The sequence below is a fragment of the Myiozetetes cayanensis genome, unplaced genomic scaffold, assembly GCF_022539395.1.
Source record: "Myiozetetes cayanensis isolate MyiCay16 unplaced genomic scaffold, myiCay2020 scf9, whole genome shotgun sequence".
Taxonomy (NCBI): Eukaryota; Metazoa; Chordata; class Aves; order Passeriformes; family Tyrannidae; genus Myiozetetes; species Myiozetetes cayanensis.
Window position 1 is genome coordinate 17,339,968 of NW_026088185.1, and position 23,859 is coordinate 17,363,826.

At 41.2% G+C, this 23,859-nt stretch overlaps 1 long non-coding RNA gene across 3 annotated transcripts in view; it reads right to left on the reverse strand.

Annotated features, from left to right (window-relative positions):
* LOC126652950 (uncharacterized) overlaps positions 1-23,501 on the reverse strand; it is a 30,759-nt gene extending 7,258 nt beyond the window's left edge. Inside the window, exons 1-4 of one of the 3 annotated variants that reach the window (XR_007632084.1) lie at positions 23,405-23,501; positions 22,973-23,018; positions 12,662-12,720; positions 4,773-6,289 (exon numbers count right to left, since the gene is read on the reverse strand). This is a non-coding gene — a long non-coding RNA (uncharacterized LOC126652950). Of the gene's footprint in view, positions 1-4,772; positions 6,290-12,661; positions 12,721-22,972; positions 23,106-23,404 lie in introns of those variants that run through there. The other 2 variants (XR_007632083.1, XR_007632082.1) reach the window with 2 other exon arrangements.
* Between the last annotated feature and the right edge of the window lie 358 nt (positions 23,502-23,859).

Below are 23,859 nucleotides of genomic sequence, written 5' to 3' on the forward strand. Positions count from 1 at the left end.
TCTTAAAATCCTGAATCCTGTCCTCTAAGTATTCTCTTTCCTAAACTTTGTTGGTCCAAGGCCAGTGTGTTAATCAGCTCTTCAGAGGGGACCATATCCTTGGGTTCAAGCTTCTTGATGATGTATCCAGGAAGCAGAACAATATTTTGCAAAAAGCAAAAAAAAAATTTTAAAAGCAATTTTTTTTTCTCTTGAAAAGCCTATACCATACTGAAATATGGGTCATCTGGTTAGTGGCAAGGGAGGTAACTGAAGAACTGGCAGTGCAAGGAGATATTTGGACTTCAGAAGAACAAACCAGAAAGCTGAAGTAGAAGCACAACCAACTAAACCAAACAGGACAAAAGTCAAGAAGACAGAACAAGTTAAGGGTGTTACACTGAGTATATGAACAAAAAATAGATGTTATAAATGAAACATTTTCATGTAATTACTGTATCTCCTACAGTACAAGAAAGACATTAACATAGTGGTGCTACTGCAGTGGGAGCTGTAGCAGAGAGCGTGCTAGGACAGGCTGAGGGCCCTGCAGTTCTCCGGCCTTGAAAAGGCCAGGAGGGCAGGGGGATCTGTTGCTGTCTGAAAATACTTCCCCAGAGGCTAAAGGGAAGACAAAGCCAGGTTCTTCTTAGGGGTGCACAAGGACAGGAAGGAGGCAACTAGCAGAAATCTGAGCAAGGGAAATTCAGACCAGGGATTAGGAAATTCACCATGAGGGCAGTGAAATATTGGCAGAGGGGCCCTAGGAGGTTGTGGCCCTCTCAAGGTGAGATGTCTCCAGATGAGGAGGTGTGTATGTCCTGTTCTTGAGAGTAACCACACTTAACAGATCACCTAGATATTAATATCTATACTTGTAACATTAAAATATTCACATATTTACAAATATGGTTGAAACTGTGTGTGCTTATAAAACACACAAGAAAAGATGGATCAACATAGTATTTTTTTTTCCCCACGGAAAAATCAAGTTTTAAAAATAAATATATCATTTATGTACTATTGTACTGGAGGTATTTTAAAGCATCTTTAATGTTGCACATGGTGGAAACACTGCATATACATAAAATACATAGTCATGTATCAAGTTGATGAGAAAGTTCTTGATAGGAGGAAGCTGATCAGATAATTTTAGAAATGTATAACAAGTGTTTCTGTTATTAAAGATGTGCATCTGTGAACACAGACTGTCAAAGAAAAGGGAATATTCAGTGAGTCTTTTCAGAAGAAAGTCAGCAAATAGCATTGAAACATGCAATAGATATGTGAAGATATTAGTTTCCAGTCTTCAGATGATTGCTTAGCTCAAAAGTTAAAACAGATGTGATTATGACATCTCTCGTTCTCTTTCTAATCAATCTCTAAACATATCTATGAGATCTGGCTGTGTTTGTGTACAGAGCCAATTTCAGAAATGGTGGTGAACTACCTCATGTAAAACCTATCTGATGGTGTCTGTGAGTGTGCATCTCTGTGTGACGTGTCTTAGATTCAGACATATTCTTAATTATCCTATATCTTTATCAGGTTACACACTGGTCTTCTGCGGCTACAGGAATTTTTAACTTAGCACTACAACCTATAGCTCTCAGTTTAATAATTACAGTATTCCTGCTGATTGTGCAAATTATATTGGCGATGAAAATCAAACACTTTTTGTTAGCTGGCCTCCTGATGGCAATGAAGAAATACAAGTCAATCAGATCTTGAATTATTCTAATTCAAAAGAAGTTAGGAAAGTGTGAATGCTTCCAAGGTCTACTGCTCAGTCGTGATTCTGCAGTCATAGAAGGGTTTGCAAATCCATGCTGAACTCTGCAATTCACAGACTAAAAGGGACTTTATAGCCCAGTAAATGTGATTTAGCCATTATTATTAAAAAGCAACAAGGTTTGTATTGACATGATAGTGTATGGACTCAGAAGTTCCCTGGGTTTGTCTGGGCCTAAATAGATTTTAAGTTGGTTTAGCTGTGATAGCAATTGTTCAGCTGTGAGGCTCTCTTGACTAAATTTTAGTTTAACTTTAGTTTATGGTAATAACAAATGGTTATTCATTGTGGACTGAAAAGCCTACAGCTCTAGAGTCATCTGTGGGGAAGAGTGCAGACATAGATGACACAAATAAGTCATTTAATCACAGTAAGCTGACAGTGTTAAGAAAACATATAAAACTAAATCAGGCACCAGACTGAGGAGAAAGACATCCCCCCTCCCATGAGTATCACGCTCCTCCTCTGATAGCTCATTGTAATACTCCCCCATTCCTTTTGAGAGATACCAAAGTGTCAATCTTAAGATCCAAAGGAACACTGCAGGAATAAGCACAAAGCCAGAGAATAGGGAACTTTTTATGTAGCAATTTTCCCCTATTTTTAATGAGGTCTTCCAGTATTCATTAAGTAACTTTGACTATTATACTGTTTAAAATAGTAGTTGGACTACCAATAAATTCTTGCATTCATTTATATATTTTGCCTTTTACCAATACCTTTTTGACAATCAGAAGGCTCTGAGTGTAATATCACATCATAACATTGCCAACATCTTTAAGGACCTGGAAGCTGAAACGAGCACCATGAAGATCACTGAAGCTAACAAGCACTTTGGCCAGTTGCAGTTAATACTGCTGTGCTCTATTTTCTCATGGACAAGCTGAATTAAATCAATCCAGTGAATCATTCAAGGTTACCACTCAGGAAGAGATCAGTGTGTTTGCATGCTGCTGTTTTAATCTAGTTCTACCACTGGCTTACCACTTTCCCTCTGGTCACAGGCTGCATTTCACAAGGCAGTGCAGTGAGCAAAACCCTCTGATAACATGAGGCTCAGCGTAAAGATCCCAACTGCCTGCATTACATCCTCAGTTATCATTTACACTGGTCTGCTTGAAAAGGTAAAGCTTACTTTCACAGCCCAGTTATCTCTCCAAGTACAGCATGAACCCTGCATGAGCTTCCATTTACAGCTCTGTGTATGAACACCTGTACGTGTGGCCAAGCAGCCCACAGAGCAGTCCTTTGCCTTATGATTTTAAGGCCTCCCTTCCATGCCTTCCTGCTTCACCACAGTAAGATGGAACATGGATGAGTTCATGTACTTCTGCTTGGATCTCCTTGCTGCAGCTAGAGCTGTTCATGCTGCCAGCTGGCTCTGCCAGGCCACTGGAAAACTCCCTCCTCAGGAAAGATGTCAGTCTGAAATGCTTCCTACAAACTGTGTTTGCTCTGAGCCAGTCCAGGCTGCGTTCTCGTTAAGGACAGAAAAGCATGATGACTTCACAGACATTGCTGTGGCTGCAGAGGGGGGCACCTCTGCAGGGACAGCCAATTTTCTCTTCACTTTCCATCCTCATCTCAAACACTGGGAAATGCATCTACTTTCAAAGTAGCTCTTCATGTCCCGAGTGCTGCTGCCACATGTATATAGTCCTCTTAGAACGAGCTGAATGGAAAGAGTATTGTATAATGATCTCTCATTTAGCTTAAAGTGTCATCTTTTCCTTCACTGCATTTTGTCTGTGAGAAGTATGCTGAGTCTTGTGCAGCTGTGTTCTTGCTCTTATTTGGCACAGATCTCTTCTAAGTTTTGCACCATACCAAGAGTTTCCTTCTTCCCTTTGAAAAGAGTGAGAAATGGGTACAGAGCAGAGGAGCCCAAAGCCTATGTGGATGTGAGCCACAACTATGATGAAAATATTAACCTGATAAAAGAGGTTTCTTCAGCTTCTAGTGCATGTGCTGTGAGCCAGAAAATAAAAATGCCAAATGCAGAAGAGAAAGGGAAGACAAAGAAATTCAAATTCAGTTGCTGACCCTACTTGTTTTCAGAGCACAGAATATCTACAGTACTGAAGCATAAATCAGCCAACCAGTGAATTCCTGTCCAATCTCCTCAAGGTCATCTGGAAGTCACCTACAAGCATCTCGCACGAGGACAAGCGCAATGGCTGACTTCACCAAGGTGCCCAACACCTGCTTTGGCCAAGGCTGGGATGCTCAGAATGCTCAGAAGGCTGGGATGCTCAGAATGCTCAGAATGCTGGGCCCTGCCTTTATTTGATACATTTCTGATTGAGCTGTGTAAACAAGACACAGTTCTGTCTGGCAAAAAACACTCTATATAAATTATTTAGAAATTAACAGGTGTTAAACCAATTGCCATTGTCAGGCATGCCAACCTTAAGAACAGATCTAGCATTAAATCATGGATATCTATAGGGAGTTCCCTTGGATCATTTGATCAAATTATGCTCTTAAAAGTACACTTCAAAAATGTCATCCTGGTGTAGGAGGAAAAGAAAGAAAATAAGGCAATGAAATTAATGGAAATTTAGAGAAATGAAATGTTGTCTCACGTATTTTGACAGTGTAGGCATCAGTAGGTTTGCCAGACAGATCAGCTTCAGATTTGACTTGAGCAAATTAAGCTAATCTAAAGCACAAGCTACTCGCTAGTAATTTTCTGCGTTTTGCCTCTTGAACCACTTTATAAGTTTATTTATTTACATTATAACAGCACTGGCCATGCTTCTCCCATGTTTGAGGTCATTCCCCAGCCTTTGGGAATAAAGCTATTTGACAACATGGCCAATTTCTGGCCACAGAACTGTTTTAAGTAACAAGGTGGGCAGGCAGGAACTGCAAAAGGGGAAAAGATGTGAAGATGAAGACTGCTAAAACAATCAGGTATAGACAGCAAGAGGAAAGAGCCCTGAAATGCCTGAAGGGCTCTAACAGAGAAATCCCACTGCACCAATTGTTTAATTGTTACCTTGCTTTGCAAATAGCACTGTGTAGGCACCTTTCCTTTGCTGGCATCTGCTGCTGTACCCCACTTCTTTCAACAGTAAGACATCAGGCACAACTAGGCATAAATGAAGGATCCAGATGGTCTTTGGCACCTGCAGTGAGAAAAGATGTTTTTGTTGTTTCTTTGGATCTTTTTTGTGGTTTAACCCCAGCCAGCAACTAAGCAGAACACAGCCATTCACCCACTCCCCCCATGGCAGGATGGAGGGAAGAGAATTGGAAGGGTAAAAGAGAGAAAACTCATGGGTTGAGATAACAACAGTTCAATAGCAGTGACAACACCACCAATACAACAAAAAAAAAAAAAAAAAACAAAAGAAAAAAAAAAAAGAAAAAAAGGAGAGAAATAAAACTGAAGAAAAAGCAATGCAAATAAAAAACAATTGCTTACCACCACCAAGCCAATGCCCAGCCAGTCCGTGAGCTGCAGTCCCAGAGCCGCTGTCTCCAGCCAACTTCCACCTCTAGTTTATATACTAAGCATGACACCTTACAGTATGGAATATCCCTTTGGTCACTTGGGGTCAACTGTCCCAGCTGTGTCTCCTCTCAACATTTGTGCACTCCCAGCCTCCTCACTGGTGTGGTGGTGTGAGGAGCAGAAAAGGTCTTGACTCTGTGTGAGCACTGCTCACTAATAATTAAAACATCCCTGAATTATCAACACTGTTTTCAGCACAAATTCGAAACACAGCCCCATACTAGATGCTATGAAGAAATACCTGAGCCAAAACTATCATAATCTTAAACTGAGTTTGCTGGACTGGAGGGTGTTTGGTGGTGTTGGGCTTTTTGCCTGAGTGTGACAAATTTGAGTGAAGCATAAGAACATTTTTACAGATTACTTCAAAACAGGCTTGTACTTTATACTGTCTAGCCTCACACAACATGCTGTGACCTGATTTTGCATTATTATGATGATTTAATACAACACTGAATAATAGAGATTGTAGTGAATTCAGGTTGGAGAACCTAACCATCAGTCCTCTTGTTTGATTTTCCTAAACCTCTTTCTGACCTAAGCACCTAAATATCCTCAGTCTGGTCATGCTCCTCACCTTGACCATATGGTCCTCTACCAGAGAACAGAATAATTCTAGGCAATTAAGGCACTTACCCATATCCATTTCATCTGCAAGATCTTCAGAGGTGCAAACAAAACACTGGATGGGAAGATTTGCTAATGCTGATAGTACTTTAGATCACTGGATAATCTTTTTCCTGTGTTAGTTACTACTGAATGGAAATCAAATGCATGCATGTTAGGACTAGTAACAGATGGCACTTCTGTTCTGTGAGGAAGAAATAGGGGCAAAGGGGCAGCAAAGTTGAACCTCCCCCCTTCCCTGTCTTACCAGGATTCATTGTGTTGCCCTCCTGTTACGGTTGGCTGTGACTCTTTCTTGTTATAAAGAGATGTCAGAAGTTAGAGAGAGACAGACGATAACCTTAAATCCTTTACTGCATTTTACCAGGATTCTGAAAAATAAAAAATAAAAAAATAAAAGCCAGCTGAGGGAGTTGGAAAATGTCAGTGAGGCATTACACAAAGAACTTGATACATTTGTTGACCTTTCTTCTTCCTCCACCCTTCTCCTCTAAGATGGATTTAGTAGTAGTGAGTGCTTAGTGCTAAGTGCTTTCTTAAAAATAATTTAGATGCTATTGTCTGTCTGCCTGCCACTTGGAAAACATAGCTGTTTCAATGAGCCCCTGCTGAAACGGAAGAAAGAGCGTTTATTGAAATGCCTCCAAAAATGCACCAAAATTTCATTCTTTTCCTTGTCGGCTGAAACCCATCTTGTTCTTGCCTTTACAGTCTTTTGTTTTATTTTTTTAATTGTACCATTGTATTCAGGGTCTTTTCATTCTTTTCCGCTATTTTACGAATGGCATGTGTGGTATTAAGAGCTGAAGGCAGAGATGAGAGGAGAAGTGTTTTGAACTGACTAATTTGCAGGCAAGAAATAAAGCTCTTGTAAGGTGGTCCCAGGGGTATCTTCGCCATGAACACTATTTGAAATGACATGTAATCTGGTACATTTCAAAGGCAAAACATTTCCTATTCTAAAGTATCTTCCTGAGCCAGGGTTGGTTTACCTGTTTCCAGAGAATAATGAACTCCACTGGGGCCAAGGAAACTCCTTCTCTCCCCTCTCAAAATTCCTGTTCTTTTTCCAAGGGGCAATTGCAGCCAACAGTTTATTTCTGTCCTATCTTTTCCTGCTCTAGTGGCTCAGTGCTCCCTACTAATACACAGCTGAATGCACCTCTGGATTCACACAGCACATCCCTGTACAAAGCAATAAATAATGGTGTGGAGTTCTCTTGCTGTTTCTTTTAACAGTGGAAAATTTAGATCTGGTTCTAACAGACTTCTAAAATTTTAAGCATTTTGCTGTATGACTTTGATCTGGCAATTTCTTAAGAGAAACTGTTCCTCTTCTAGAGAAATCTGAGCTCAACTGACCTTGGAATGCTGTTTTAATACTCTTTCTCAGCACAATTCAGTGTTTGTAGCCTTATTGACATACTAAAAGGCTCACACACAGAAGTCCACATTTAATTTGTCAAGGCAGACATTTCAAAAAAGCCTTACGTTAAAATTTTGTCCATATTTTGGTGAAAGCTTAGCTGATCTTCTAAGCTGACACACTTAATCCTCATCTGTGAACGTATTCATGCACTCTGAGGAATGTTTCTATATGTTCATGATTTAAGCTTATGATATCCAGAATCTGTATTGTGTGGTTTTAAAAGATTTTAAAATATTTTAAATGGGAGATTTGGGCCACAAGTAAAACCCAAAGCTTTAGAGAAAATAAACACTGATAAATATTACAAACATTTTCTATTAATTTCATAGCTGTTCTATCCTAAAGCTTTTAGTTACAGAAAAACAAACTGATGCTTTGTGAACTCTCTGAACTTACAGCAACCACTGTTTCAACATTTACTTGATTTTCTCTCTAATTCTCCATGAAGAGAAATCAGGGTATAGTGTGTCTATAATAATGATCCTACACAGCGGTTTTTTTTTAAATAAAATCTTCAGTTACATTGGTTTTCAAAATCCACATGCTTGTGCTCAAATGTGCTCTACATAGTATTTTTTCAAGTGTGGACAATGATGAATAGATTATGCTGCTTGAACAGAGATACTGAAGGCCCCTGGGAAGGACAAGCAAAAAAGATGGAGTTGGAATATCCAGAAAAGAGATATTTCTAAAAGAATGAAAAGCAAAAAGTTCTATCTCCTGAACCCAATAATTATGTGAGACAGCAGACTGTCTAGGATGACTTGTGCTGTCAGTTTGCATTACAAGCCTCAGCCCTTTGAAGGACAGATTTTGCACTGTGAGTGACCCTAACGTGTGTTATACTTGGATCTCTACCAAATAGAAGTCATAATAAAATACTATGCCCCATAGAATAGGCCTTACACCTTAACTGTTGTTTTTCACAACAGTCTGTCAACTGTAATTCTTAATTTATGGGAACTTCGCCCAAATGTAACTTGGAACAAAATGTGTCCAGTGTTTACAAAAACTTCCAAAGAAGGTAGGGCTATTCCCCAGTAGTGTTTATCTCCTGGATTGGTCCCTTACAGATTCCGAACCACTAGATTCCTCTGGACCATATATAGATGCTATTACTAAGAACCACGAGAACACATAGCATTTACCATAAAAGAAATTTCTACTGAGTTAGTTAGCAATACCACTGGTGTTGGAAATTCTATCAAAACCAGAGAAATAAACGAGGCCTTTGTCACATGTTAACACACAGATGGCATTACATCTATAACACTTAGTATCTGAGGAAAGTTACAGCGCTTGACTCAGCTGCCTGGGTGACTGCTGGCTGCTTTCTGAAATCAGAGGTAGCTTGCCTGCTGTTCTGTATTTTACTAGTGCAAGTCATCAACCTTGCACAACTATACTTGAGTGATAGATTTGACCCTACTGAAAACCTGCTAACCCTCCTCTGACCAAACTGCCTCCCAATGCCAGTGTAAGGACTTCTGCTTAGCCTCTTTCAAGTGCCCTTGTGTAATGTCACCTTTAATGAGACATTAATTTATTTTGTTTCTTTAGATAAATTTCTAACATATCTACTTTGGTGTGCATTGAAATATTTTTATAGGCGATATGTAGGGAATCCATTAGCAGGAATCAATTGTTTCACTTCTTCGTTGCTTTTCAGACACAGGGGCATTTTGCTAATACAAAATTCCTGGCCATAGAGCAGTACGGTATCCTAGCTCAGCTGATTTATTGAAACTATATTTTTGAGGGCTGTTTTTTTCCCTTTGGTGACTTGTGTAATGTGGTGCCATTTAAACGCTGCATGTAGAACACATGCTCACTTGAACACTTCATTATTTGGCTCAAAGTAGTACAGTATATTGTTCTGTTTAGGGAACAAGTTTGAATTTACCATTGACTCTGGAGAACTTCACAATGTATCGTTGGGTCAAGGACAGGAAGCTGCAGCAGAAATAGCTATGGAAAAGGCATCAAAAGAAGGCCACTGGGTTATACTTCAAGTAAGTCAAAGCTCTTCATTACATCAGTGCTGCACTGCAGTGTTAAAAACTGAAGCTTTTCAAAATAACATGTGCCTAGATGAAAGAGTACTTAATACTGATTTAAAACTTCCTTTGTCTTTGCCACAAGGGAAGCACATAACTTCATCTGTATATGGAAGTATCACTGAATATCACATAAAATATGAATTGCGTGTAGGGAGTCAACTAACATATTTTCCCAAGCACATGGTATCTGATTTACTAATTTATTATCCATTAAAAAAAATCCTTTAGTAAATAAATGTGTAGCAAAAAGAATTGTTACACTGTATAATCAGATGAATAGATACAAACAGGGAAGATTGCTGTCATTATGCAGTGTATTGTGCTAAACAGATGCACACGATTTTTTTCAAATATTGTGCAATATGAAACTGCTTCCTTATGTCTGGGTTTTTCTTGTATCAATAAAATGTTTCAAATTTCAAATCAATAGCTCACTGGGAGGCCTATTTTTTCCCTCCATTCTCTCCCCCCCCCCCATCTTTGAATATTTATTTTGTAGCAAAGTGGCTGAACACATTAGAGAAATTGCTGAAGAAAACCAGGGAAGGAAGTCAGCAGGGTGATCGGTTTTGAGTGTGAGGAACCTGCCGCTTCTCCTAAAGCCTATCTCATTCCAGGGTGGATTTGGGAAACCTCCCATTAAAAAAACTGATAAACTACAACTTGTAATAATGCCTGATTACCATGCTGCACTGGATAAATTTGACTAGTCAAGCAAAACACCACAGAAATAAAACTTCAAAAATGTGAGCATTGAACTTGTCCTTTTAAAGCCACTTGAAATGGTGAAGTCAGTAAAAGCCTTTACAGGTTATGCAATAATAAAGCAGGATGCACTTAATTTCTTAAAGATTTGTTCACATTTCCTAGAGTGACTGCACATCTATCAGCAAAAAGAAAAAAAAAAAACAAGAAACTACTCCTTTTCATTTTAAAGCATCACATACAGTTTCTAGTTAAGTACATGCCTGTGCACATGGGAATGAAAAATTTGCAGTCACTACAGTTAATTACTGTAGTACATAATAAGAATTTATTTTGGTTTTGTCTAGCTCAGTTTGATTTATCTTGAAATGTGAAACCATGCGGTTTTGTGTCTCTGCAATAATTTTTACATATTCTGAGCATGTCGTGCACAGGAATTAGGTCTTCAGCAGAGGTAAGTGAGTGAGGTTCACTACACCAACTTATATTGCTAAGGGTTTAGTCCAAAATGTTTGGATAGTACATGAGAGGAGATCGTGGTTTAACTACTAGGTTATGATATTTTCCTCCGTCCTTTTTAATCTTTGTTTTAGATGGCTTTTAATTAAAGCAATTTTTGTTACTGACTCTTAAAAAATACAAACACAGGTGTATATAGGTAGTAATCATAAGCTATGATCAAAGATATGGTCAAAGAAATCGAGTATCTCTTTGGCATACATATGTGTACTAAAGAAAAGAGCATCAATCCGAATGCTATGAAACTCTCCAATTCCAAAAAAAAAACCCAAAAAAATTTTTGAAAAAAATTGCTTTTCGACAGTGTATTCTAAAAAACCTCTCTCAAAATTACAAAGGCTTTTCTTCTCTTCCTCTTGTTTAGAATAACCTCTTCCAGCAATAAACATGGGAAGAACCGCCAGCCACCCGCGCAGCGGAGGGAATGTCACCCAAAACAGACACACGCACAAAGAAAGCCGCGGCTGCAGCCCCGGCCACCACACGTTTGTCGCCAACTTCTGCCGGCGGCTGCGGCTCCACCGGCCCCGCCACGGCCCCCGGCCGGGCCCGGCCCCTCGGCCGGCGGGCACCGCCTTCCCCGCGCCCGCACAGGTGCGCTCGGGGTGCCGGGCAGTGCACCCCGGCCGGCGGCTCTGCCCGAGAGGTCGTAACCTCCTGGCTCCCCCGCGGTACCTGCGGGGCGCCCCGGGCAGCCACCCGTGCCCGTGCCCGTGGCCGTGCCCATGGCCATACCCATGGCCGTGCCCCCGCCCGTGCCCTTCCCCGAGGCGCGGCGGGCCGGGACGCGTCCGGAGCGGCGGCGGCGCGTTCCCGGAGCCAGAGCGCCCCCTGCCGGCGGCCACCCCGGCGGTGCCGTGAGGAGGCGGAGAGCGGCTGTCCCCGGCCCCGGGGGAGGGAGCCCCGGGGAGAGCGCGTACCCCCCGGCCCGGCCCCGGGCAGCGCTGCGGGGCTGTGACGGCAGCCCCGACCTCCGGGGGAGGTTTACCTCTCGCAGACGCTCGCGTTAACGCTGGAGTGGGGGCGTAGGGGATTCCCCAGGCAGGGCCGCGCCCCCGGCACCCCGCTGCCAACACCCAGGTGCCCGGCGGGGAGAGCCCGTAACCCGGCCCAGAGCCTCCCTCCCGGGCCCCTGCCTGTGTGAGCTCGCTCATTTCCAGCCCAGAGGCCAGCGCGGCTGCGTCGGAGTCAGCAAAACCGAGGCGCATCCTGCACTTTCTCCCGCAGTTCCCACCGCGGGGACAGGGGTGTGACACAGGCAGGAGGCAGCCCCGCAGAGGTCACAGCCCTGCGCGGCTGGGGCGACCCGGCCGACCACAACCCCGGGGTCCGCCCGCCGAGCCGGGGCTTGTGCCTGGGGAAAGCAAACATGGGCATGAACGGGCACGCTCTGCTACTCATTTAAATGGCCACAAGCACACGGCTCTTCCTGAGGAATTACATTTTAAATAGACCTAGCCGTTTAATAAACCAGCCCCTGGCTCCCTGCAGCGGTGACCTCTGGTCCCTTAGCAATGCAAAGATTCCTTGCAGTGCTGTGCCCGCAGGGCTGGGGCCGAGCGGCGATAATGACCGAGAGGCCGTGGGCGACAAAACTATTTCGGTAAGAGGGAGGCAGAAAAGTCCTCTCCCTTCCACCTCTGTGGGAGGCATTTGGTGATTATCGCCGCCGGTGGCGGTGGCCACGCCTGGCGGACGGAGGGACCCTCACTGAACTCGGGGTTTGACAGATGGTGATGGTAGCAGGTAGCAGGAAAGCCCCTTCCCAGTCCATGCACGCCGAGGGTGGCGGAGAGGGGTGGCTCACAGCCCCTGTCCTCACTTAACACATTTGCCATCTCACCTCCTCCTACTCCCCCGTAGTCCCTAGGAGGGCGGGTGTAGGAAGCTCCCAGCGCCGCATCCACACCCTGTCCCTGGGATAGAGGCACGCCGAAGAGGGAGGCGGGCGTGCAACAGGCCCTGGCACACAAGGCAGCAAGTCTTGCGCTCCCATCCCTCCTCCCAAGCCGCCGCTGCCCCCAGCTCACCTGCAAGCCTCGCACCATCCGGCCGCAGCTCTCCGTCCCCGGCCGTCAGGAGTCTCCCGCTGCGAGGAAGGAAGGAGAAGCATCCGAGGAGACATGGGGAACAAAAGGACAAGATCAGAAAAAGGAATAAAAGAAGGAAATGTAGCGAACACTAAAAACAAGAGGAGGAATTTTCCCCGGGGGGAGGAGGGAGAGGGAAGTGCCACTTACATGAGCTTTTTTTCCCCCTACAATTTCTGCAGAAATTCTGACAATGCACGTGCTCGTTTTCCCTTTCCCATCCCACACAAACCTGTTGTTGTTTTACTTTCATTATTTCACTTTGTTGCATCAGAAATGCTGAATCATAAAACGGGGGTTAGTGAAAATGGTATTTATCTTACAGGAATAAGCCCCACATTATTTTAAAGATCCCCACGCTACTGCTGTTATTATTATTATTATTATTATCATCATCATCATCATGCATCTTGGCAGGTTGAAAGGTATCTCAGAACAGTAAGAATTCAGCAGTAATTTAACATCCCACAGCAGTACTTTAAAAGCATCAAATAGCATTTTGAATTTTAAGTCAGTACAAGTGTAAATAAATGGATGTACTCCCACGTCTGTTGTTTTTAAACTTGTGGTGATACTAAAATATTTGCCTAACAGCTTTGAGTTGCAGCAGAATTTCAGCTCATATATACAAATACGTGTGATATTGAATTAAAGCATTTGTCATTCTTTTTCCATAAAAGACACAATTTGGTTCTCAGCAAACTATTTGAAATAGAAATTATGATGATGATACCACAGCTCCATTTTATTTTATGGTACCGTATTGATTTTCAAATAGACAATACATGTATTTTTGTAATGGTCTAAAAGAAGATATTCTGCCTTTTTATTTTACAGTCCTTATGCTATTACCTGCTTTCATTTCAATAAAGGATGCCATTTTTCAGAGATGCTACCATAAATTGCTTCATTTAATAAGTTGCTACACAGAATAATAATGTTACACCAGAGAGCAGCACTTGGTAATTTAGAAGAAATAATATTTTTCTTTTAAAATATTTCTGCCTCTTTATTTTTTAAATTAAAATTATTTTTCTGCTGTTTTCTTTTAGAAGGATAATCTAATTATTAGAAAATTCCATTTTCTTTTTCTTGCAAGCATTGGAACTTGGGTGTGACATAAAGAGGCTAATTAAAATGGGGAACAAATTAGATTAATTTCCACGGATATAAAAGTGATATAAAAGTCTTGTTCTCAACAGTGACTCCATAATAGAACAATTTCATTTATGCCTAAGCAGATCCTTATTCTGTCTAGTGAGGATTGCCACCAGTGTCTTACTGACAAGGTTTTTATTATTTCTTTGACAGCTTGATAGTAAGTCAGCGCTTGCTTCTGGGTTTTCACTCTCTTCAAACCTGGATTATGAAGGCTACTATAAAAATATGGATAAAATGCTACCTCCCCAAAGCCCCATCTGTTATGGCCTGCACCCCAATGTGGAGATTGCTTTTGTAATAACTGCAAACAACATGCTCCATCCATATGCTATTAGAGCTGCAATTCAAATACTCAGTCACTGGGAAAGGAGTCTCCCAAGCTGTGGAAGACAAGGTCAGTCAAAACATAGAGCAGGCTGCAAATTTGTCACAAGACGGTGTGATGTCAGTGGTTTTATGTTTAGGGGCTTTTTTTTCTCTCCTATGGCCTTTTTTCTCTCTAATTCAATAGAATTAGATATTTTCATACCTGTTTTTTATAGGGATTCAATCTGAAATTTGCAATGAGGGATCTCTAGTATATGTGAGCCATAAATATATGCACTATTTTGCACCACAAAGAAAAAAAATCTTGCTGGACTGTTACAATATATTAATAGCGTTAGGCCATTTAGGATCCTTTGTTAGGTTGCAAAATGCTATTATTTCCAAACTATAAGGCAGAATTTGCTTTTCTTCCTAACAGCATGGTCCTGCACAAGTCTTCCGCTCCTTCTCTATTTCACAGGATAAATACTCCATATCCTTCATTCTGTGACATAAAGGCAGTATCCTTTCACTACATAACATTTATAATTTCCTTTACATTTATGCAGAAGTGGATACACAAGACACTTGCCTCATGCAATGTGGTATCTCTTGAGGATGAAGGCAGAGCTAAATGACATGGAGAAAAAAAAATCATTCAGAAGAAAGTGAGATCAGCTATTTTATCCAAACACCAGAAGAATGCTACTCACATAAACTGATTTGTTTTCCAGAATATGAGATTGGATCTGCTGATATATGAGGTAAGGTATTCTCTTCAAGAACTTAATTTAGGTTTGAAGATATGTGTGCTTTGCTTTACTAATCTCAGGGGATGCATGGGTTTAAACAGCATGAGTCTAGATGCCAGTAACAGGCACTGTGAGTGATAACTTGGTAAGCTTATTTCTGATTTCATTGATTAAAAAATTGTGCTTTCATAAACTGCCTACTCCAAACATGTAACTCATCTCCATATATCAAATAATTTGTTTTAATTTGTGTGAAAAAAATTATCATGAAACTACTCAGGAGACTGAAATCCTCTATTTCTCTGTGTACTAGGAAGCAAAATGCAAAGCCTCTGTTTATGGTCTGACTCCTGTTCCAGTGCAGACACGGAGGTAAGGGTCAGACATTCTTCTCTTCTGCCATTTGGCTCTTCTGTTTACAACTGCTAAGAGATCTGGTTGCTAGATACTGTGTGTTCACATGTGTTTTGGGCAATCCACAGGAGAGAAGGGAGTTGCTTGATGCCTCAGAGACCCTCTGGTGCTGAAAACAAACTCTGCTTCATATAGATACCCGCTGGATAAGGGTCACAGTTCACATTGTGTTAAATGCCATCAGTATGTGACATTTGGTTGTCATATGGAGATGGCCATTAACTGCAGGTAAAGGTGCAGTATCAGTAACACCCAAGTCCTGCCCATCTCACTGGCATCTATTGAGAGTGATGAACAAGGTCAGAGGGACATGGTGAACTGATCACATATCTTTGGCAGTTTTTGGTAATAACACGTCTCTCAACATCAACGAAGTGTTGAGTAGCAACATGTAATGTTCTTGACCATAGACAGCCAAATTTTCATAATATCTAGAAATCTCAAACAGTGATGTACCTGCTGCACTAACATTTAATATATATTCAATCATGGAACTGGGCAACCAAGTAGCTTGATAACATTTTACACAGGCAATTGTGGTACATGCATGCAGAGCTGTAGTTAATGTATACCACTCCAAAACTAGGTACTGAAAATCTAATACACAGGGCTAGTATTTTTAAGGGACCTCCTTTTTCACCACCTGAAAAATTACCTTTCTTTCGATCTTTAATTCATAGTAACAAAACATGGGCATTCAAATAGCCATTAGCACAAGCAAGCCAGCAGAATAGTAGCTTGATTGCATGTACAATTTTCTGTGGGATATCTGAAAGCAAGTTAGTAATTTGGCCCCCTTATCATTTTCTCCCTGTACATATGCGTAGGTGGGTGCTTCCATGCGTATGTATATGAATTACTATATCATATAATTACTTAATGCAATTAGAGTGATTCTAAGAAATACAGAAAACCCAGAACCTACACTCTTGTTTTTCTGACTGTTTCCCCTTTTTAAAAAATAAATTACTCACCCCAGTTGCAAGAGCCAAAATATTCTTTACACTTGATGATTTAGCTACCTTATGTGTTTTTACTGGGGAAAAAAAAGCCCTCTATCATTTATCATGTCATCTTATCACAGTCTCTTTGTGAGACGCAAATAGCACACTAATGTTTTCTTTTGTTAGGGTGAGTTGGCAATCTCCTCAGAGATGGAGCAACTACAGACAGCTCTTTTTTTTGATAATCTTCCTGACACTTGGATGAGACTGGCTTATCCATCAACATACAGTTGCTCAGTGGTAAGTTGCATGCCAACAGTCATTCAGTATGGATGGCACTTCATGTCCATCATAAAAAAATAGAATTCAAACTAAAGAATTTTTTTGGCAAATATCTTACCTTCTTGTGTAACTCAGAATAGCTTTTTATCATAAACTGATATTACCAGTGTTATGAAAAGCAGAAAGAGCCTTGCATTTACCTTGCCAATTACTGCAGCCTTTGAAAGATTTCTCTAAAATTTGCATTCCCACTTCTTCCTTGCTTGCTTTTGTCTCGAGCTGTGTGAATTGATCAAAAAGATTTGACAAGTGCTGTAGTGCATAGTATCTGCTACTAAGAAGACCAAACTTGGTTTCTTGTGTCTTTTGGGATCAGAGTTTGTAACAATAGAACGGTACTGCTCTGAGCTCAAGGGTGAAATGGTCATCAGAAGTAGTAGTAATTAACAAAGCAGCTTGCATTAAGAACATAGAAAAGTTTCAGAGCAAGTAATGGGGATGTCATTTTTCTGTTCATCTTATTTTAATGCATCTTAAGATGTGTCCATCTACCTAGTCTCCACAACTGTTTTGTAATACCAAAGATGGAACTGAAAACAAGAAGTGAAAGCCATCCAATGCTGGCAGGTTATTTACTTGCTGACATACATTCAACTCTCTGCAGGAGCTGCCTGAGTAAGGCAAAGAGCCACTGACTGATGGAGTGAACGAGGACTGGAGAGCTGACCAAAGGACAGGAAAGCTCTTCCAAGCACAAAGACAGGTAGCACTAGAAGGCAAAACAAGCCCACACTTCTGAGATCAGTACAGACTTCTGAGAGATCAAAAATGGAAGAAGAAATCTTGTTCATCAGAAGAGACATTGAGAAGAGCACCAGAGGTACACTGTAGTGAAGATCAATCATAGCTTTACAGAATTAAATGCTCTTTTAGCTTCCCTTGATGGAAAACTAAACCACCATAGAGATACTGTGATGTCTGTGATAAATATATGTCCTGAAGACAGAAAGCGTTGCCTAGGGGATATAATGCAGTAATGCTAAATTACAAGCTGTTTTCCTGAAGGACAACACAGCTGCTTTCTTTAAAAAAATGCACGGGGGAGTCAAGCTGGACCTTATACTCATGTTTGGACAAAAGAGGGTAAAAGTACCCACTGATTATATAAAAGCTGTCTTGCAGAACTAGTAGGATTTAAGGTGACAGGTTATCTTTTACCATCAGGTGCAAAACGCAGTGAGTCACCAGGGAGCAAAATCATTGCTGTGATGCAGTGTTATGCAGCTGGGCTCCAAAACAGCCTCCCTGCTGGAGCAGAGCATGTATGGGGATGGACTGCGGAACAGGTAAAAGGGAGGTATGCCATGAGCACCAGAGAGTGCACGGCAATGACTAGTGGTCAGCTTTGCCTGGCCATCAGTCCCTTGGGTTTGGGGAGATGAAAAAAACCCACAAAAAACCAGAAGGAAAACAAAACTTGAATCACTGCCTTGTCTAAAACCCCACAGTAAGTGTTGCCTGTAGCAGGAGCCATGGGCTTCCTTCGGGGAAGAACATCCTCTCTAAACCACTCTATTATGCGCACTGCAAAGCACGAGAAGGCCTCAGTCATCATGATAGTTCTATCCTCCTTGTTTTTAAACCCCTCTGTCTCATATACCTACCTGACAAGCCACCATCTGAGACATCAGAAAAAACCCTTTGATTTCTAAGCAGTTGCCATTTCAAAGTAAGGTGGGGCAGGGTGAGGAGGTAAAGGGAAAAAATCCGAATACGTGCACAGTTTAAGCATCTTGGGCTCAGCAAATGTGTCATAAACAGCAAACACAAGTGATTAAATGACAGAGATTATGTCAGATCACCTAATAATCTCAGATCTTCAGTTTATCTTTGGGATTCTTTTCTGTGTCTCTGAAATGAACATGAATTCTGTTAATGCTTCCCTTTTTAAACTCACCCTATATGTCACCTAGTGTTTCATGTTTCTGTGAAGGAGTCGCCTCTTGCCCCTGAGCCAGCAGTCTCCTGTCTCTGGTTTAGAGACAGTCAACTATCCCCAAGTCAGATATGTCTAGCATTTCTTAACAGCAGCTTGTTAGGAAGCAAGAAGCAATACCAAATACTCCCCCAAAAAACTCCAAAAAACCAGACCTCAGCGAGAAAGGTGGGAATGGGATGCCACCAACATTAAATCGGGTAAAAGTAAAAAAACAAGTTGATGCTTTGTTTTTCAGGCCACAGAAATTCAAAGAAAAATCCAACAGATAGGGAAATAGAGTGTGGATGGAAGAGAAACATTAGAAACTTGTGTCAAGGGTCATCCAACTTTCTGGAAATCCGCAAACGACCAACAATGGGATGCCTTAACAGAGGCAAAAATGTTTGGGTTCTGGGCTGTGACTGCATTGACAGGCAAGGGCTGGAGCGGGCTGAGGTGACAGCAGCAGTAAATGAGGATTTGAAAGGAGACATTACATGTAGACAGGATGAAGTGCAGGGGCTTATAAGGAGTGGAGGGTGGCGGGAAAGGGGGGCAGGAAGCCACAAAATGTAGGAGCTGCCAGAAGAGGGGATGTTCATTCCCTCTTTGGAAGATATTCATGATAGACAGATACAGGCTTAGAAACTATTCCCTGAAAACTCAGGGTTATGGCACTGACTGCCTTGCAGGCTAGAAAAATACATGCTTGAAAGGAAAAGGCCTTCAGGGTAGGAGTGTTTGTTATTTGGGGTTTTAAACTGACAGAATCTGCTGCTGACTTGTAAGGTGGGGAGGTATTAACTCCTGAGAAGGAGGAACAAAAGGCAGGGATTGCAATCCTGTGAGAAAAGACAAGGAGCATTGCAAGTAGAGGTGGGCTGGTCCAGAGGGGGGGGTTAAGGATATTCATCGAGTGCTTTGAGATGAAACATGCTGTGTGTTCGCAAAGGTGTCTGTCAGTCAAGTGGGGGAGCAACATTATGACAACCTCTCTTCCAGGAGCAGCAAAGACCAAGATTTTTTTCCCTGCAAAGCCAGCCAAGAAATTACTGAAATGGCTGTTTTAACAGTCAAAGCTAACAGGGAGAGAACAAAAGAACTCCAGATGCACGTACACACACATCCATCCATCCATCTATCCATGTCCTCCTATGGCCTCCGATGAGCCAACTTCCACTTCAAGGAAGCCTCTTGCATTGGTGAGAAAACAGGCAGCAAATTATTTTGCTGCTGTAAAACTTAAAATTATCTAGGTTTCAGGGAAATGGGTGTAACTTGCATGAAATTTCTGAGAGCACTGTTAAATCTTATGCACAGGGAATAGCAGAAAAGAGATTAGATTTCTTTTGAGGGAGCCACTACTGTTTCCTGAATACTGACTTGCTGTCTTACTTGCTGACTCTCAAAGCACAGCTGCTGCTGTGGCTCCTTGAGACACACAGACAGGTTCCAGAGGGGCTGATCTGAAAGCCCACAGGCACACAATATTGCTGCACTTGCTGTTATTCACTTGTCAGTATTTAATTAACAAATACAAATGCAGAGCTGTGCTGAAATAAAAAAAAAGATACTTCAGTATGGAAAAAACTTTTAATATGAGGAAGTTGCTTGTTAAACAGAGAGGAATTTGTTGTTCAGCTGCACTCAAAACACAAGAAGAGGAAAAAAACACAATAATGTGTGCCAGGGCAAAAGTATCACACTGTCTTGGCAAGAAAAAGAAACATTTGCAGGCTCCTTTCAAACAATAGGGAAGAAAATGAACTAGAAAAACTGCCTGATGGGCTGCTGAGAAGAATCTTCCTCCCCCGCTACACCCACTGATTTTTGTGTTTTCTTATATCCGGATAAGATGGATTAATGGTACAACGAATAACATCTGACATACAAGTGTATCTACATGGTATCAAGAACAGAATTTAGAGTGGGCTGAACTCCTTGAATTCAATGGCAACCAGATAAGCAGCAAAAATTTAATCAACTACCACTATTCCTTTCCATCAGAAGATACTGAAAACTCTATAACCTTTTTCACACAGTTACTATCCCAGTACAGGCTGATACAAACTAAAAAAATTCACAATACAAAACACCAAAACCAAACCAAGCCCTGAATTTCAGGTTGAAGATCAAGATGAGAAGAAATCTTAATTCTGGCTGTCAAACCTGTGAAATAACAAGTTTTCCAGTGTTTACTCTGGTCATTTTCCCTGTGCTTGATTACTCTAATAAATTACCGCTAATCCTTCATCAGAAGTCTGCCCTTCTTATTTTTATCCCAAGTTCCTAGTTGGCAGCTCCTCAAATTGCCCTTAACATTTTGGAGCTATCGTCACATATTGCAGATGAGGGTCAGAATTCCCTACTGTCAAGCTATTCATTTGTATTTCCTTTTAATCCTTCCCCTACACAAAATGAATATCTAAATATTGCCTGTATCAAAGTAAATATTTTTAAACATACATACTTAACTTGGAGCAGGTGTGAGGGGTGGGCTGCAGTTGTTTGCAGTCTAGGAGCTTCACTTTACTGGATCCTTCCTAGTGTGGCAGATGCCAGGTCAGTGTGTGTGAGCTCACACACAGCGTTCCAGGTACAAAGTGCATCCAGGTCCTTCACAGCACCTGTGGTTCCTGACCTTCTACACCCAGTTTGCTTCTAAACAATTTGAAAGCAAGAACACCCTTTTCAAACCCTCAGTGTTCCAGCATTTGCTAAGCAGTACACATTCTATTCGTGAACACTTTCACTGCAGGTTAAAATTCTCAGACGCAGACGATACAATGCACTAAGAAGTATTGGCTGGGGAAAAAAAGCCTGTCATACATAGCAGGACTACTGATAGTGTTACACTACAGCAAAAATGACTAATATCAAAGCTAAACAGGAACGATTTGTATGGTTGAGACAAGTAGAATAAAATATGTATTTTAACTAAATCAGTTTTTAGGAACACCAGGCACAGGTTAATCCTTTATAAATATGTTCACAGAGTACATTAGACACCAGCCCGCCTACACAAAATGAATGCAGCACACACTCTGATGTATTACAGAGGCAGGATAAATGAGGGAACTCTTCTGTGTTTGATCTGGTTCTGCTCTGTAATTCAGAGATACTGGAGATGGGTGGTGAGTTTCTCATTGATCCCAAAAGAACCAATAATGTTGAATCCTGTGAAATGTAAGCTTTGTAGAGGATTGGAGGCTATGCACGAAGGACATTGTAGCTTTAGGGGCATATTCTGTTCTCATGAATGTAACTGGTATTCACAAGAGTCATACATATCCTGGGGAAACTAGACCCTGTAGCTTAACAATACTGAAAATACATACCTAGATCCACAGGCAATTATATCACTCTCATGGTTATATCTGCATCCAGTTATAAAGGGCAGATTTCCAGCAGATAATAAATGAACCTGCAAATGAACGTCTTCAGAATTTCGAAACAATGCTAAATTTGACACACATCAGCATTTAAAAATGTAGCAGAATGCAGCCAGAACATCAATCCAAGCCTAAGATATTTTAGATAGAAAACACAGGGCTAGCACATAGATGTGGGGATAATCAATTCAATTCCTCCCCACCCCCCCATTCTTTCCAGCTTTTTAAACCACTTACACCAGTCCTTGCTTCTCTGAACTGTATTTTGCATATGGTGGAGGTGTTAATGCACAGTTACTGCACAACGGGGTTGTGAATTTTAGCTAATGAAAGCTTTTAAAGGCACAATGAAATGCTCAGATGAAAGGCAACAAAGAAGTGCAAAGTATTATTACAGCCTAGCCTAAGTTTTACTGAGAGCATTCTTATACACGATGGACACAGCATAAATATGTATTACAGGTGATAACCTCCCTGTAAAGGCTAATTCCCACCCCTGAGGCTGCCAGAGGCAAGGGGTGTCTTATAAGTCTTGTAAGACTTAATAAAGTCTCATAATGTTTTCATCCTGTTCCTACCCCCAGGAGCTGGAAGAGGTCCCCTGTATACATCTGAACCCTTTATGATTAGCATGTCCATCCCGGCATGTTGCGGACACAATTAGATCACAAGGACTGCAGACTAAGATGGTTCAGTGAACACTTAAAGGCAGAGGCAAATTTAGGAAGGAAAGCAAATGCTGTAGTCCCAGTTACAGCAGTTTGGCATACAGCAAGTTTACAGAGTGTGTTTGCATGCTATCTATGGGAGAGGTAAGCAAAGGGACAGAAATCTGCTTGTCATTTTCTGTGATAATTTTTGCTAAAATCCAAGTAATTGTTCATGGTAACAAAAAGGAACAATTAACACAGTTTGTATTTTGCAAAGGTGAGAAAGGGATAGCTGTCAACAGGATGTGGATGAAAGCACCAGTAACTCATTTGGAAAAGATCTAGCACCAGAATAAATGTACAGCAGCTTACCAGGCTGAGAGAGGACAGGATCTGCTGGTCTGAATGATGGTTTGATCTGTTACGATGGGAATGAAGTCTTCAGTTTAAAAAATATTATTCTGCTTCCTGGTTCTGCAAAAGCTAACATTGTTCTAAAGACTGCATTCCTCTGATCAGCTGCCCTGTTACACTGATCATAGTCTAAGTGATCTGTAGCCCCCTTCTTTTTCTGCCTCTGTTTAGATAAAAGATTGCAGCTTCATTTCAGTTATTATTTGCATGTTTTTCTTAACAGTTTACTCTCAGCAGCTTCTGATTTAACCTTATGTGTTCTGAAGTTTGGGAAAATGCTAAAAAGAGAATTTTTAGATCGGTATCTAACATTTTCAAAGTAATAGCAGGCTCCTCATGCATGCATCTCATGTTCCACCCTTGCTAAATGTATTCTAACACTCTACTTACCTGCTTTAAAAGGACTGGCATGTTGAACCAGCTGGCCTTTTTCCACAGCTATAGCTTTTCATGTTATATTCTGCTCCTCCAATTTCTGTATTTTCCCTGGATTTTGCAAGACAAAATGCAGAAGTTTAAAGGCTCATAATGTTTATGTGACAAAATCTTACTGCTAAGTACAGTATTACTGATGGATTAGTTTAATACAATAGCATAATATAATTTAATTATAGCAATAGTGCACAGCAACAATCTTACTACTTATGTCAGATTGTGAGACAGTCTCTCTTAAAAGCTTCATCATCATTTTTTAGTTTTTGGGTTGTTTCACAGTATCCCCCTCCACACACACTAAATTAATGTCATAGGTGTAGAAGAAGAAACACTGGGTAAATTGCTCCCATTTTGCCACTGCAAGATTCCCTAAGAATTCACAATACTAACTGAAAATGTCTTTTGCATCA